The sequence below is a fragment of the Pteropus medius genome, unplaced genomic scaffold, assembly GCF_902729225.1.
Source record: "Pteropus medius unplaced genomic scaffold, Ma_sr-lr_union100, whole genome shotgun sequence".
In the NCBI taxonomy this organism is placed as follows: Eukaryota; Metazoa; Chordata; class Mammalia; order Chiroptera; family Pteropodidae; genus Pteropus; species Pteropus medius.
The window spans coordinates 12,207,421-12,225,755 of NW_024349798.1; the positions used below are offsets into that span (position 1 = coordinate 12,207,421).

Sequence of the window (18,335 nt, forward strand, 5' to 3'; positions counted from 1 at the left end):
AAAATCCTAAATATAATAATATACTCAGGGTTTTGCAACCTAAGGGAAAAATTTAAGGGAAAGAATCCCACAAATAATACCTTCAGTCTGTGTTCTTTATCTATCTTTATCTGATGAAGACTTGAGATCAGCATTATCTTGTCATTTTGTTGACAATGCAGAATGTAGAAAACAATGTCTGGAGTAGCTGTGAAAGTCTGAGAGCAAAAAACCTTGTTTTTATAAAACCTTTAAGTAGAAGTAACTCATAGAAAACACAAGGGTAAGTATGGTTGGTGATACTGAGAGCCGAAAGCCATCTTAATTGAAATTGCAACAGAGGCTTCCAGTTAAAGATGGTGGCTTGAAAACTCTTAGCTCTGTTCCTTCCACAACCCCTAATGCAAAGACAGTAAACTCTCAAGGACAAAGATAATGGGAAAGGAGAAAACAGCCACAGAAATATAAAAACCAGAAAGCAGATAAACAAGTGGTGATAGGCTTATTCAATTCGGAAAGTTAGATATTCAGCTGGTGATTGGGAAGTCGAGACTGGCTTGGTACGGGCACTTTTAAAAACTCTTTGGTGGTTTTTGTAAAAGCTAAACCCAAATCTTCCCCATGCCCCAGCAATTCCACTCCCAGGACTATACCCAAAGAAATGAGTGTGTAGGTCTGCTAAAAGACAGGAAGGTCGTAGCAGCTTTATTCATAGGAGTCTCAAAATAGAAATAACCTAGATATCCAGCAACAGTGAAATTAGTGGATAATCATTAGACCGGTAACACACAGCAATAACAAACTGCTGCTACGTGAAATAACATGGATGACTCTCAGACAGCATATACAGTAAAAGAAACGAGAAGAATACATATTACACAACTCCATTTTTATGAAGTTCAAGAACAGGCAAACCCAACTGATAGTGACAGAGAGGTTACTGATAGAGAAGATGCACGAGGGAGCCTTCTGGCATGCAGCCAATATTCTCTATCTCGATCTGAGTAATGGTTAAGGATGGATTTGCACGTTTGATCTCTTTACTTTGGATTAATTCCATTTTACTTTATATTAAATCTCAATTTTTTTAAATAAAGAAAAACAAAAAGAAAAAAATCCTTGGAAATGGGAGTAAGAGATAGCCAAAACGAAGATGGCTTGAAATTCCATGAAGCTGGACCACTGTCCTCACTTTGGCAGGTGGGGGCTTTAGTTTTTGTAAAGAGTAAACAGGAAGATTCTGAGGCCCGGCAGGTAGTCGAGGGCGGGAGTCTCACTGTGAAGACAGGAAGATTAAGATAGGAGGTTTGACCCTGATTTTGTGATCACAGCCTTGATCCTCCAAATGAGAGCAGCCAGGCGGAGCCCTCCGGGGCATCTGAGAGCCAACGAAAGACCGAAAGACATGGACACTGAGGAAAGGGGAGGCCTCACTCTGTGGGGAAGACATGAGATGTGAGACCCCAGACACAAAGCGTCCAATCAGCTTTTTCATGCTGCATGTTGTTTTCCCTGCACTCAAACTGGGGCAGCTGGCTGAGGATCATTAGACACCTGAAGAAAGTGTCCAATATGAAAGGCATACCAAAACAATCAGAAAGGAGGCAACAGAGACTATTTAAGGAAAAGGAAAAAAAACTATCATTACTATTCTCAGAGAGAGAAGAGAAGATACCACATTCATCAAACAATTACAGGATGCTATTTTAAAAATAGTAATGACCAAAAAAGCTCTTGGGAATTAAGACTATCGCAGCAGAAATAAAAATCCAGAAGTCTTCAAAGACAAAGCTATGGAAATATCTCGGGAAATAGAATAAGCAAGGAAATGGGGTGGGGCAGGGTGGGGGGTAGATAATATTTGAGGAACAGTATAGGAAGTCCAACATCTGAATAATATGAGTACCAGAGAATACAGAAAAACTCACAGAGGAGAATGATCAATGAAATAATTTTAAAGGATTCAAAGCCCATGACTTTAAACAGATTAAGGAGATTCGCACCACAGTACATCCCAGTGATATTTCAGAACCCGGACACAAAGAGAAGATCCTGCAAGTCTCCAGCATGGAATCGGAATGGAATTGAACCTCTTAAAATCCACACCGAACAAGCAAAGACAAAGGAGCAAAGCTTTCGAAATTCTGAGAGAAAAGGACTCCTCACCTAACGCTCTCCACCCAGCCAAACTGCCAAACTATCGATTCAGTGTGAGGACGGAATGAAGATACTTCCAAATGTGAATTCTTCCCCAGAAGCTGCAAGAGGATGTGGTCCATCTAAAAAGGAAGGAAATGGGATCCAACGTGAGCGAGGGGAGGGCAGCAGGCCCTAGATGGGGACAGAGACCCCGAGGTGCCTGCTGCTGGTGGGCGTAGATAGCCAGTCAGAGAACAGAGGGCCCGAGGAGAAATTTCTTCAAGAAGTTGATAGAATGTCTAATGTTTTTCAATGTACTGACAGTAAGTTTATGCACTTATACCTTTGGGAGAAGAGACTAAGGTTGAATTAGTACATCTTAAAAAACTAAGAACTTTTACTTAGGAAATACAAATAAAATGTGCAGGAAAAATCATCATGGTGTACAACATGGCCCAGTTGTGAATAATGCTTAAAATAATGTACATATAGATGGACTATTATTAATACTGAATACTGATATAACCAGAATTAGGATTTAACAAAGATGCAAATTCAATATATAACAATAAGCAGATCCAGAAATGATGAGCAAGATGAGCACATTATTTAGAATTATGAAAGTGACTATCGATAAAATTAGCCAAAAGCGTTGACAGTGGTGGCCTCTGGGAAGTGAGCGATGGACAGGTGAGGAGGTGTGAGCTACTGCTTCTCGACATTCTGTGTACAACTATTTAACTCATTAATCTGCTTGCATATATAACACTGACAATGATGAAAACCTAAATCACAGAAAGCAGAACTGTACATCATAACACTATTTTTATTTACCATAAAATGGCAATCCCATAACCTATGTAAACCATTACACAACATTTTCTGTAATTAAAAATATTACTTCCTCACCCTCAGAGGTATTTAAGTCTATGTCATTCAACTTCCCTAAGTGTCTGCAGGGTTCCCATGAGAGCCCTCACCGGAGCAGAGGAGGAAAGGGGTGGAAGCTGAACACAGTGGATCGGTCACGAGTCCTCGTGGATGGCCCATGAAGAACACACTGCAAGGGAAGGCCTTGAGGCAAGCAGAGATCAGCCAGGCCAGAGACGAAAGGGCTCATGCCCAACTCCTCTCCCACGCCCAGCACCAGACTTCAGAGACCAGTTGCATGGCTAACTCAGAACACAGCCCCTCCATATACTCAGAAGACTGAAGAGTGCTTGGCCAGCAGCCAAGAAAAGCAGTACCCAAAGGGCTTCTGGCAGTGCCAACTCCATCAGCCTGAGAAGGCGGCTGCTCCCCCAATGAGACAGTCCCCCACACTGCTTGGGTGCATAAAACTTAGCCTGCTCTTGGCCTGGTGCGGTTTCGCAGCTCCAACTGGCTGCCATCGGAGTTCACCTGTATCGTGAGCAATAAACGGCATGTCTCACTCCTCTGGTCCTCCTGGTGTTTTCTCAGAATATTCAAAGCCCAGGAACAGGTGCCTGGCCTGGAGCTCCAGTATTATACCAGTCAAGCGGAAAGACGCAGGAAATGAAATGAGGTGAACCCTGCCAATAGGCAGAGAAGAAGTAGGGAGCAGTGATTGCAGGGTCAGCTGGTAGGACTTTAGTAGCTGCAGCCAATGTTCTCTATCTCGAAATCAGTGATGGTTAAGGATGTCCAGGAGACCCTGGGGGCAACTCTTTTTCATGGGCCTGAAACTCTGCCCCAAAGACACACACCATGGGACAACTTTTCCTTATTCATCTCTTCTGAAAAAAGATGGGATGAACAGCCTATGACTATAAAGCAATTTGCACCAAGATCCAGGTGCCCCTTCCCCAAAGATAAATTATACAGAGTGTAACTATGTATAATTATACTGCCTGCTTTGTAGAATTTTTTTAAAGATTAAATGAGTTCATCTTTGCAAAGCACTTAGAATGATGTCTGACACACAGCAAGCCCTATATGAACGTTAGTTACATAAATAAAATAAAGGAGGAGAACATGGTGTGTTTCCTAGGTACTGTGAGAAGCCTCTCTCACACGCAGATGAAATGTTTCTACAAGAGGTTAATGGGCGGGGGGGAGCCCTTCAGTGCCCCCAGAGAGGAAAGGAAGTTCTATTTTAATTAAACTTCCCAATGGTGGAGGAGAGGTGGGCCTCGATATCCTCACAGGCCATCATCTCGGCCGTAGGGAGGTATACATGGATAGACCACCTCCCCCCACCTTAGAAACAAGATCTCCTGGGCCCTTGGAGCCTGATTGAGCTTGCTGCTCAGGCTCCTGTGTTCTGATTTCGTCACAGTGAGCTGGGCACGGGACTGTGGCACCCCATGTCTGGGGTGGCTTCCACCATCAGAGAACCAGGCCCTCGGAAGTGGGCTGAACGCTGTGTGCAGCATGTCCCTGTATCACTCAGCACCGTCCACTGAGGAGGAGGCAGAAATACCTTTGGATTCTGGCCTTGTTGTCTGGAAGCTTCTGGCGATCATCTTTAAAAGAATCAAAGTAAATTCTAACCCAGAATTCTATTAATCATATGAGGTTGCAGAGGCCAAAGGGACTGGCTGAGCTGTGAGGAGAAAAAGGACAAGGGGCGGGCCACAGAGGGGCTTGAGGTCACCAGAGTGGTAGCCATATATGGAACAGTCGAAGGGGACAGCTGGAGGAACAACCTGAGTAATGTTCTCTGTATTTTTAGTATTCATTCTCTCAATGTCAGGGACAGGACACATGCCTGCAAGACTGAAGGATCTGGTCATTTTTTTATATATAAAAATTTCTAGCATCTTGTTCTACCATGGAAAAGTCAGCAGGTCAATAAGAATGACTGACGTTCATCAATGACGATGTGTTTTGTGTGGCAGTAAGAGGACCTTCTAAATGATGTGTCAGGATTTGGATAATTCTTCCCTTAGAAAATGTTAGCAATTCAAGGCTCATATCATAACATACATAAGATAATCCAAATGTCCATCAATAAAGGATGGTGTGTTCTTTCTTTCGGGGGGGAGGGGCATTCTTTACACCATGGATATTCCACTATAAATAATTTTCTATAAAGAGCCAAATGTAGAGTTAAAGGCAGAAATAAAGAAATATGCAACTCAAAGTCATGCTCGCTTTCAGTAAAGACAGCCTCAAACTATTCTATGCACACCATCAAACCACCCTCCACAGCACTCACGCCCCCAGATGCACATCCTCCTCCGCACGATGAGAGAGGAAAGCAAGGCTGGCTGGTGGTCGCGTTATTCTCTAAGACAGCGGGCCCCAGCTGGAGGATCTGAGGTGGAGCTGAGGCGGTGATGCTAGCGCTGGGGAGTTCACCTGCCGCTTACCTCCTGCTGTGCGGCCCGGTTCCTAACAAACCATGGACTGGTACTGGTCTGTGGCCCGGGGGTTGAGGACTCCTGCTCTAAGAGACCAGCCTCTTGGAAAAGCCTGGGCATCCCTACCCCCAAGGCCCAACAGAGCAAAACAGGAGAACATCCTCAAGTTCCTGTCACTGCTTTGTAAGGAAAGGGCTCGGGACTAGACTCCCATGCACAAAGCCATGCTAAGACTGGCAGGCTTCTGTTAGCAGACACGTGAGTTATCTGCAGAGCAATCCTTCGGAGTAACTACTTCTGTGTTGGAAACAGCCACTTGCAAAGTCCAACAGCAATGCAATCACATGCAGGTTCATATAGGTATAGACAAAGAAAACAAAAGGTCAAAGGCAAGGGCTTAGAACTGGAAGAACACAAGGCACCAGTTCTTAATTCTTCATAACACAGAGTTGGAATATGCCCTGCAGATTGCTAAAAAGTCACTCCCTAAAATTACATATTGAAGGTAGGAGAAAATGATGTCTTTTGAAGAAAATACATGAAATATCCTTTTCTAAAAATTTAAAAACAAACTTCTCTAGTAAGTTCTCATATTTGTAACATTTACCATATCACAAAGTAGAATAAATTATTTTCCAGGCCTCGAATCACAAAACCAAAACAAACCCAACAAAAAAAATATTTTCTCCATACTAACTTTAGCATCAGCCCCAGCCATGGAAGAAATCACAGAAACCCCTCCTGAAACACGGGCTGCGGTTTCTCAGAAGCTAGTGGGTGTCAGGGTGGTGCTCTGCAGCTCTGAGGGGCCTGGCTCGGGCGGCTGTGAGTCATTCCATTCGGCAGCTCTGGGGAGGGGAGAGGAGGGAGGAGATGGCTGAGTAGGAGACGTGCTTCGGCGCTGCTGCCTTGATAAACTGGGCCTGGAGGTCAGCACCCTCATGCTGGGCAGGAGGAAGTCAGCACACAACAGACAAACAGGAGAGTGGACCTTGCTATGTAACTCCGCAAGACACATTTACAGCATCTTAATAGTAAGAGGCAGATCCTGAAGCATATGTATCAAGAAAATGTTTCTATGTTAAAGTTATGTAAAATAATATCGAAAATATCAACTTTAAAATATTGTACTTAAGGCTACATACAGCACTGTTTCTTTGTAGTGAGCATTTTGAAATTGTGAAGGATGGTGCGTTCTTAGTGAAGGAACATTACGCACAGCCAATCACACCCTAGTAACAAGGAGGCTCGTTTGTTACATGAAAAATTGCAGCACACAAAACTGTAAATAATGCATGAACTCAGTTATGCAAAATAATTTCTTTTTAAATATTAGGGAGAAAATATGCCAAAAATGTTAATAGTCGTTACCTCTGGGTAGTACAGAATTATGAGTGATTTTTCTCATTCTTCCCCAATTTTTTTCAATTGTGCATCTATTACTTTTATAATAAAAAAACCCACACATATTATTTTTTAATGGTACAGGAATGAAATCTCTGAATGTTTTAATTCACAAATGCATAACTGTAAGCTGTGGACACGAATACAGATGACCGCTGTTTCATTTATTCTGTAACAAGAATGCTGGGGTTTCCAGGAATAAAAAAGGGCAAAAACTCCCGGCAAAGTGCCTTACCTACTCAAACAGGAAAAAGTTATGCAAATTATTTAGAGCATTAAGAGTATGGACTAACCGCTGGGTAAATGTTTATTAAGTAGCCTACCACACAGGGCTCTGCACTAAAAATTATAACCCTGCTCATAAAATGAATATCACCTTATTAGACCCCAAATACAAAATCACCCCAAATTATAGTTGCAATATTATTAGCAAATTGCTTTTGCCAACACGTTTAATGTGGAAGCTGAACTCTGGCAGGCTAATAATCATTGCCCCCTGGTAGAAAAATGTCAAATGCAGTTTTCACAGGATCAGCTAAAATCGTTCTGGGAGGCAGTGTAGCACTATGGAAGGCGAGAGGCTCCAGAGGGAGGGAGGGAGGGAAGAAGGTTCGGGTCTGAGTCCGGGTTCTGCCCCTTACAGACCTGCATCACCTTAGGGGAGTCATTTATTCTTCCTGAGATTCCATTTCTAATTCTGAAATAAATATAATATCTAACTTGCAAGAAGTGTCATAAGATTAAGAAAATGTGAGTATAGAGTGACTAGTATAGAGCCTGGCTCATACTAGACGATGAATGCGTGAACGAAGAAAGAATCAAGGCAGGTGAGCTTTTCCTGTCCACTAATACCAAATCATTTGTTCAGATAAATGTTGGGGCAACACAGGTGGGGCAGACCACTATTGCCGGGCTAGCCTACCTCCCATTTCCTCTCTTGTTTACCTCCAGTACGGAGGCTGGAAAAAATACACACATGGTTTTCAGACTCCTTCGTAGCTGAGGGTGGCCAACTGACAAGGTGACACAAGCAGAAATTGGCTGGGAGAATTCTGGGGATGCTGCTTTCTTGAAAAAAGTGTCAGATGTCACTGGTAAGGCCTCTCTACCTTCCTTCTTCACTTAAACATGGAGGAGATGGCTGGGCTGTAGCAGCCATCTTGTAACCATGAGTTAAGTAACAAAAACATGGCAGAGATGTGATTGTGACCGTGTTAAGCAAATTCATCAATGCCAAGAGCTGCCTACATTTAGACTTGTTATTATGGAAGAAAAATAAGCCCCACTTTATTTAAGCTATTTTGTTTAAACCTGCAGCCAAAAACGTTCTTAAAGAATACAAATCGTCTATGGCCATGCCACCCTGCAAAAGCCCGATCCCGTCTGATCTCGGAAGCTAAGCAGGGTCGGGCCTGTTTAGTACTTAGATGGGAGACCACCTAGGAAGACCAGGTGCTATAAGTGTAAAAAATAAAAAGTAAGGGACTGTAAGCTGACAAGGTCCTTGCAATCTGTGAGGTCAACCAAGGGTTGCCTCACCTAAAAAAAACCCCAAAACATAGGCCTCATCCTTGCTCTCATGGAATTTACTGTCTACTGAGGATAAGGACAATTAAAAGAACTCACAAATAAATGTAAAATTAGAATATATCATTAGTGTTATGAAGAATGGGGTAACTGAAACTCCCAGCTTCATGCATCGGGGGTTCTGAGCCAGCTGAGGAGGGCAGGGGCAGGTACTCCGAGTGGGTCATGATGGTATTCGGGAAGCAATGTGCCATGCCCAGCTAAAGAACTATGATTGGCCCAAGCCAACAGGCACATTCCTTTTCCCTGTCTCCCAAGACGCCCTGGAGTCCAGGAATGGCCATGTGACCCAGATCTGACCGATAAGACATCCAGCTGGTGGGGGGTATGGGGCAGGGGTGAAGGTATATACAGAAAGCACAATGCTGGGGAAGTATTTGCTTACCTGATAAAAGGGGTTCCACAGGTGGTAACGCAGCCATCTGAGATCACAAGGCAACAAACGGGAAGACGAAAGCCAGGACACTAAGGATGATGGTGCTTAAAGCTGGGAAGACCCTGCGTCCCCCAGGGCACTGCTGGGCTGGTGCACTGCGGAACCCGATTTGTTTAAGCTCCCCGTACTTCGGTGGTCTGTTAATTGCAGCCAAACACTTTCCTAAGTGAGGTACTGGCTTTCCTCACCTGGTCAAAGGAGAAAATGCTAAAGGTGCACAGCTATTCAACGTGCTTGGTAACTGACTTTAAGGCCCTAAGGGGGCAGCAATGCACCAGCGAACACTGCCATTTACAAACCAGGAGCATGGCCTGACACAGCAATGTATTGGGACCCAATTATGACGAAGTATGACCATAACTTCTGGCCAACTAGCTGGATGGTACGTACAATGTGGTGGGCAGCAGCAGGCGACATAAGTCATCAGAAAGAGCTGTTCTGCCTCATAAATGGCACCAGAGACACTCGGAATGGTTTCATATCAGACTTTAAAAAATGGACAGAAAAAAATAAATCCTCCTTTGGATGCTTTCCTGTAGAATAAGTGAATTGAGACAGACCTGTTACCTGTTAATGGAGAGCTGCGGAGAATCACATGTGAGTAGAGAGAGACGGCAGTCACTGGGAGTGACAGAGGGACTTCATTCACGGTGGGCGCAATTTAAAGACTTATCTGAGCTCAATTCAGGGCAGTTTTTGAAATGGGCATGACTATTTGCTTATCTTCATTAGGGGAAGAAATTAGTTGGACATTACTGATCTGTTCACACAAGCCACCAGAAAAAATCACTTGAAAAGCGGGGCAAGCGTGTGAATTTCTATGGGACCACAGATACTGAATGACCAAATAAGACATCTGTTGGAATTTTATGTGAGGGTTCACAGATAACTGTGCTGCAACTTAAAATTTCTAGTATGTAATGCCAATCATTTGATGTGTGCTCACCTGCCTTCCTATCTACAATCAAAGTCAACAGTATTTAAAACATGATAAAATAGATTCTTTTAAATACCTGTAGACATGCTTTTCAACTATGCTAATGGAGTCATTTAACTGGGACTGAACTACTACCTAAAGAAGCATTACATGGATAAAAGCAACTGGCTGAAGAGCTGGCTTGCTACGTTAGAAATCAGAGTGGCATGTCTCGGTCAGTTCGGGCTGCTATAACAAAGGGCTACAGATGGAATGGCTTATAAAACAGCAGAAACTTACTTTGCACAGTTCTGGAGGCTGGGAGTCTAAGATCAGGGTGGTGGTCAGGTCAGGATCTGGTGAGGATCTCTTTCAAGTCACAGATGGCCAACTTCTCGCTGCATCCTCACATGGTAGAAAGAGGGGTGAGGGGGCTCTCTGGGGTCCCTTTTTATAAGGGCACTGATCCCAATTATAAGAGCTGTGCCCCCAATGATCTAATAACTTCCCAAAGGCCCTACCTCTGAAACCATCACATGAGGGTTACGATCTCAACAAGTGAATCTCGGGGGTGGGACGCAAACACAGTCCATAGCGTGACACAAGGGCAGAAATATGAAGCCTGTTAAAACCACCTTGGGATTTTAAATTCTCAGACAAGATTAGGAAGGTAGAAAATTCCTAACTAAGGATATCAAAGGAACTATAAATATTCCAAGCTGATTTAAAAAAAATTTATGACTGCCAATCTTAAATAGGTATGGGAAAATTTCTTTCACTATTTGCGAAAACATAAAATATGCCTGCCGAAAAGATTTACTGCTGAATATTAAACGTTTTCTTCCAAACTACCACAGCATTTTACCTGTTCCTTTCTGATGGTTATTAATTATCATTAATTGAGTATGTAGGGGATGTACCAGGCATCATATAAAACACCTGAAAAGGAAGGGGGTTTAGATGTTTAAATGAAAAAAACTAAAGTTTAAGAGTAGTCAGGAACATTGCTCAGTACCTACATCTCAGGATTATTTTAACATCAGCAGGGAAAGAACAGCGTGTTAGGGGTCCCCATGATCACCCCCAGGTTTGATGACTTGTTAGAAGGATTTATAGGACTCAGCACATAAAACTCATGCTGTGACTTATCCCAGCAAAGAACACAGACCAAGATCAGCAAAGGGATCAGTACATGGGGTTAGGTATGCAGGAAATTGGGTGCCAGCTTCCACAAGTCCTCTCAGTGGAGTCATACAGGATGTGCTTAACTCCTCCAGCAGCGGCTGTGACAACACATGTGACATGCTCTCTACCAAGGAGGCTCATTACAGACCCTGTGCCCAGGTGTTTTATGGGGGGCCAGCCACACAGGCAGCCTTTGCCTGGCACGTACTTCCATTCCAGACTCGCAGGAGGAAAGAGAATGTTCAGCATAAACCACTTGTTCGTATGGTTTAGGCATAGTGAGCCCCTCCTACCAGCTCTGGGAATGGTGGGAGCCTTCCCAAAATCCAGGTTCCCGGATGCCAGCCAAGGGCGACCTTGTGAGTGGTCCTGTCATACTGACTCTTTCTTGGACAGACTATTCATTAAATGGTGCTGGGGTAAATGGCAATCCCAACTGGAAAAAAATAAAATAGAATTGGGTCCCTATTACTACCACACACAAAAATCAGTTCCAAATTAAAGACCTCAGTATTAAAGACCCTTTAAGCTTTTAGAAGAAAAGAGAGTAGAGTATCTTAATGACCTCAGGGTAAGGAATGATTTCTTAAACAAAACAAAAAATGCACTGACCATAAAGGAAATTGACAAATTAGACTACATTAAAACTTAAACTTCTGTGAATCGAAAAAATAATTTTTTAAATAAAAAGATAATTAAATCTTTTAAATGAACACAGGAGTGCATATATCTTTATGGATAAATGTTTACAAATTTGGGGGATAGATACCCAGAAGAGGGATTGTTGGGTCATATAATTCTATTCTTAATGTTTTGAGGAATCTGCATACTGTTTTCCACAGCGGCTGTACCAATTGACATTCCCACGAGCAGTGTATGAAGGTTCCCCACAACCTCTCCAACAGTTATTACTTGTCTTGTTGATAACAGCCATTCTAACAGGTATGAGGTGGTATCTCCTTGTTTTAATTTGCATTACCCTAACAGCTAGTGAAATTGAGCATCTTTTCATGTCTCTTGGCCGTTTGTTTCTGTATCTTCTTGGGAGAAGTGTCTATTCAGGTCCTCTGCCCATTTTTTTATTAGGTTGTTTGTTTTTTGTTGTTGTTGAGTTGCATGAGCTCTTTATATATTTTGGATATTAGCCCCTTATCGAAGGTGTTGTTTGCAAATATCTTCTCCCATTTGGTTGGGTGCTTCTTTGTTTTGTTTATGGTTTCTTTTGCTGTACAGAAGCTTCTTAGTTTGATAAAGTCTCATTCATTTATTTTTGCTTTTACTTTCCTTGCCTTTGAGGTCAAATTCATAAAATCCTCTCTAAGACCAAGGTCCATAAGTTTAGTACCTACGTACTATGTTAGTACAATTTATTGTTTCAGGTCTTATACGATGATATAGATGGATCTTGAGATTATTATGCTAAGCAAAATAAGTCAGAAAAAGCTGAGAACCATGATTTCACTCCTATGTGAGATATAAAACTGAAAGCAGCAAAAAAATAAGACAAATAAAATCTATAGACACAAACAAGTTTAGCGGTTACCAGAGGGCAAGGGAGGAGGGGAGGTAGATAAGGGAAAAGGAGTCAAATACATGGTGACAGAGGGAGATTTGCCTGTGCATGGTGAACACACAATTCAATATACAGATGACGTATTATAGAACTGTACACTTGAAACCTATGTAATTTTGTTAACCACTGTCACCCCAATAAATTTAGATAAAAAATAATTATATCTAAGAAAAGTTAGCAATAACCAATATAAGCTGACAAGAGTAATCTGTATAATACATAAAGAACTACTCCAAATGCAAATTAAAACCACAATGCGATAGCACCTCACACCTCTCAGAATGGCCATCATCAATAAATCAAAGAACAACAACTGTTGATGAGGATGCGGAGAAAAGGGAACCCTTGCACACTGTTGTGGGATTGCACATTGGTACAGCCACTATGGAAAACAGTCTAGAGGTTTCTCAAAAAATTAAAAATGGATATACTTTTTGACCTAGCAACTGCACTATCTAAAGAAAACCAAAATAACAATTCGTAAAGATCTACGCACCCTTATGTACATGGCAGCACAATTCACAATAGGCAAGATATGGAATCAACCTAAATGTCCATCAACAGACGACTGTATAAAGAAGTTATGGTTCATATATACAATGGAATATAACTTAGTCATTAAAAGAAATGAAATCCTACCATTTGCAATGACATGGATGGACCTAGAGGTTATTATGCTGAGTGAAATAAGTCAGAGAGAGAAAGATAAATACCATATGATTTCACTTATATGCAGAATCTAAAGAACAAAAAGAACAAACTAATCAAAAACAGACTCAGAAGTATAGAGGACAATCTGACAGCCCCAGGGGAGGTTGGGGGGCCAGGAGAATGGGGTGAAGGGTTAAAGGAATACAAATTAGTAGCTGATAGATAGTCATGGGGATGAGGAGCACGGCATAGGGAATGCAGTCAGCACTAACGTAATGGCGAGGTGGAGAGCCAGAGGAGAGAAGGAGCAATTAGGGGGATCGTTTTATAAACTATATGAATGTCTAACCAACGTACTGTATGCTTGAAAACTTCTTGGGAAAAAAGTTCCAAGTTACTAGAAAAAGACATCTATATCTCAGAGGGGAAAAAAATAGGCCGAGATGAACAGACAATTTGGGGAAGAGAAAATCCATGAGGTCAGGTGACACCACATGTGAAAAGATATTCAACCTCTGTAATTACAGAAAGGAAACTGAAACCACAATGAGGACTTCTGTCTGCTTCCAGCCAACCAGAAACACACACTGGATTTACCCTCCTGCCTGGAACAACTGAAAAACTGGACGAATGTGAACCAATGGCACGTAACACCCTGAACAGGAAGGCCACAGTAGTCAGTGACCATAAGAGACAGGAAACCAGTGAGATGAGCCCTACGACCGCCCGGACACTGCATGGATTGTTCCCAGGCCATGCTGCGGGGACAGGAGACTTGGGAAGAGTAGGGAGGTCTCCCCGCGTTAGGAAAACATTTATCAAGGCATCAAGCATCCGAGGGCAGAGAAGCAGCGTGGAGAGAGCTGCACTGACAGAGAATCCCAGGTATCGGCTGAGTGTCGCCCTCGAGCCTACATACAGTAAGAACTGATGGACACATGTGAGGAAACTACCCCGGGCCAAGGAAAGAAACACCTGAAAGGACCAGCGGGAATAGTCCCTGGCGCCCTCACAGGGCCGGGAACAATTCCTGTACCCACCAGTTAGAAAGGAACACCACAGGGCAGAATGCTCGGGGGTTTGCTTCGGGAGTGGGGCGAAATTAGTCCCAAACCAAACTCTGCTCTGCTCCTGTGTAACAAACTCAGAAACCAGACAGAATGGAACAGCTGTTTCCAAATAACTTAACTGGCTCAAAAACATTTAGAGGAAGACAGAAAAATCTAGTGTCCAACCTGGTAAAATTCACTATGCCTGGACTCTAACCAAAAATTACCAGAAATGTAAATAAGCAGAAAAATGGCACTCATAACAAGGAGAAAAATCAATCAATTGATTAATCAATGGAACAGAAGCAGGTATATATAGTAGCAAAAAACTAAAAACATCTTATATGTCCAATAACAACATAATGGGTAAGTAAACTATGGTGCTGTCATATACTAAAATACTCTCCAACAGTAAAAATAAATGAACTATAATGCTACACATGAATGTAGATGAGCAACACACTGAGTGAGGGGTAAAAGGCAAGTTGTGGTAGAACACACGCAGGATATGACACCACTGACGTGATGTTTAAAAGTATGTAAAATAAGCTTATATGTTTCTGAGAGATACATACACATATAAAAAAAATATACAGAGATGAAATTTTTTTTAAAAACCTCCTACTTTAGGATAATGTTTACCTGTCAGGGAGGAGCTACGAGCTGCCTAATAACCCTTCTTTTCTTCCTTACTAAAAGAACCTACATTTTGATGGCAGCGAAAATGGCGTCTGCTAATAACTACATTTTCCAATACAATTCTGGTCTCCAGAATGGAAATCGCTGGATGGGCTTTCCTGAAAAACCCTATTGCCATTGGTGTCTCCTCCTTCACGGAACTCAGATGTGATGGCTGCAGCTCCAGCAGCCATCGTGTAAGCATGCAAACGAAGGCCACACTACAGATGAAGAAGCACAAAGCTAGAAAAGCCTGGGTCTCAGGAATATCTATCTCCAAACTTCTCATTACTTGAGAGAAAAAAACACACAGTCCACTGTTATTTGGATTTTCTGTCACTTGCGCTTAATCCCTAACAAACTGGCACAGAGGCGGTTTCAACAGCATTGTTAATGTTTTATTTTGGAAGCTGGCTGTGTGTTCACCTTATTAATCTTTAGACTATTTTGGGTGTTCTTTACGCTTTCTAGTTTTTCAAAATGCTGAAACATTTAAAACTCTAAAAATATGTAGCCTAATACCTAATCCTCAGTAAGATTTTGAAGACTCAATGTTAAAATACGAGAAATGCCTATGGCAGGCAACTCAATAAACAAACTGAATTGGAAATAACAAGAAAGCTTCCTAGAGTCACCAGAGCTAAGAGAAAGTAGTGCCAGAACAAAAATCCAGTTCTGTCTGACCTCCAGGTCCCGGGGTTTCCCACTACTCCCTAAATTAATGAGCAGATGAGCACAAGTTTGCCTTGAAGATAAAAGTTTCTTATAATAAACTAGTTCTAGTCTATAAAATCAAACACAACAGGAATACAGAAGAGGCTAAGTACTATTTTAAAATAAAAGGGCTCGTTTTTTTTTCTTTAGGAAAATCTATTCAAGAATATCACAGATTGTAACTGGAATTTGGTAAAAACATCCTTTAGATCTTAAAAAGCCTACCTGAATCGCTGTTTGGGTTTAATGAGTCGCCATGATGGATAAGAAACGCTCATGTTATCTGTTACTCTACCACACAAATAGGGAAGCTTTGTTTAATCTTGACAGCTCCCACTTAATTCCCCTAACTGCCTTCTGTTCAATCACGGTTGCCTTCAGATTCGTGGGGATAAATCAATTTGTGTCATTTTTGAGTAGATCAAATTTATTAAACTCTGAAAACCAGTTACTTGAGGGCTATCCTGACAGGTAAACAAATGAATTAATAGAGACTGTAAGTAATGGTATGAAAAATTATATAAATTTTTTATTCCACCTGTGTGGCAATACCAACTCCAAACTCGCTTGCCTTTAAGATTTACAAGCTAAAGACCAACAGTAAAATGAAGTTAAAGCAAATTCAGCTTGTCTGAACCATCGTAAATTCAGTGCGCTGCGAATTTATCATTAAATTTTTTTCTCATATCCTATATCAACCACCAAAAATATTTCTTTGAAAAATTACTGGATTTTTTAACATGCTATGAACTGAATGTTTATGCCTCTCCCACCAATTCATATGTTAAAATCCTAACTCCCGGGGTGGTGGTGCTAAGAGGTATGGGTCTTCGAGGGGTGATCAGGTCATGAGAGGGATTAGTTAGTGTCCTCATGACAACAGACTCAAGAGAGCTTGCTTCCTTTCTCAGCTCTCTTGGGGATACAAGAAGGCAGCTGTACACAAACCAGGATGAGGGCTCTCACCAGATCTACTGGCACCTTGATCTTGGACTTCCAGCCTCCAGAACTGGAAGAAATAAATGTCTGTTGTTTACACCACCCAGTCTATGATAATTTGTTATAGCAGCCTAAGCAGACTAATTAATATACACGCTACAAATGAAGTGCTTTCAAAAATGACACCAGACTCTTGACTATCTTCACGGCTCTCTTTGGGGCAGATATGTTGATCCATCTGGTCTTTTTTGGGTCACTCCACCATTCTGGTTTGCAGAACTACCTTTCCCCAGTTGTTCGCAGGCTCCACTGGGGCTGTTACGTAAGATGACGTGCTCCCCTGCTCTTCCTGGCCAAGGCTGGGTGTGTACACCCACTGGGCCTGTCAGCCTTCCTCTCCCTGAAACTGATTCTTGAGTGGAGCAACACAGGGATGAAAAATGGCAGAAGCAGATGCATCTGGACAGCAGTGCTGCGGGAAGATCTCCCATTAAGCTCTGCGTCCCAGCTCCCCATGCTGGTCGGGTCCCTCTGCTTTCCAAACGCCTGTATTTCAGCTTCGCCTGCAATGCTGTGCAGTTAATTCCCTTTTCTTTTTTTAAAATTGGCCACTTGGTTTCCATTGCTTGCATCCAATGAATCTTAAGCAATGAACTGAAATGCTCTCTCTCTAGACAAATTTCAGTAAATACCTTCTGATTGAAGATACTAACCCATTCCCCCCAACCCCAAACACATTTATGGGGATGAACGCCAGGAGTCATCCCCATAGCAATGGCTGATTAGCCTCAGGAGACATCTGTCCCCAACTGAGCCAACCACATGTTTGTTCTCTCTGGGAGTCTGAAATTGGACCTTGGATATCTGTGCATCTCACTCAAAAGCTGCGCTGGGAACTAATGTGAAGGCAGAACACGGACCATCCCGTACGTGCACCAAAACCGAGGAAGCTGGTCTTCAGTGAAGCAGAGGCCATGAGGGCCAGTCACTGACGCTGCCTCTCCCGTCTCTATCCCCACACTTTCCCTCCTTCCTCAGTTCTATCGAGTTCCTGCCCCCGGAGTCTATGAAATTCCCGAGTCCCGACCCCTCCCCCAACCCCAGCCACTTTTTTTTCTTAAGCTAGTTTGAGTGGGCATCTCTTCTATAATAGAATCACCTTTCTTCCAGATTCTCATAAATCCCCCCTTCCTCCAAAATCTGGTGTCCACGCTCCTCCCGCCAGCACTGCATGGGCTACTTTGAACATACGTCCTATGTGCCACATGGAGCCGGTGCTTTCTTTCTTTACCTGGATCAGACTCCCTGTGGGAATCCCCCCTTTTCTGGTTACTCCTGTAAGTCTAGCTACTGGGAAATCCAGCCCTATTTGGTAAGTGACCCAGGAAAAGGGGAACTGTAGCTGCTTCTCCAGTGAGGGCTGTGGAGAGCCTGGACAAGAACGAACCACAGAGCCAAGAATGAGGCTTCGAGTTACTGAAAAGTTCATCGTGGTCATTTCATTACAACACATGCGACCTCACTGGCGTTCTCACGGCTTTCCTCTCCGGCTGTCAGTCTTTTTAGGCTCTGATTCTTTATTTCTTTGTGTGGCACAGCTTTCTCAGGTAGAAGAAAACAGAGATATTTGGTTCTCAAATTCAATCTCAATAACAGAGTGGCACACTCAAGAGCACTGTGGCCTCTGAACCCACTAGTCAAGGTTTCAGAGTCTCTCGTTCAGTGACAGGATGTTTTCAAGCCAAACCCAAACCATATA

General features: G+C 42.6%; 1 protein-coding gene and 1 pseudogene across 5 annotated transcripts in view; one reads left to right on the forward strand and one right to left on the reverse strand.

Annotated features, from left to right (window-relative positions):
- Positions 1–18,335, reverse strand: part of CPPED1 (calcineurin like phosphoesterase domain containing 1) — a 99,299-nt gene that overhangs the window by 43,789 nt on the left and 37,175 nt on the right. The gene's annotated exons all lie outside the window — the stretch shown is intronic.
- Positions 8,194–8,312, forward strand: LOC120620712 (uncharacterized; annotated as a pseudogene).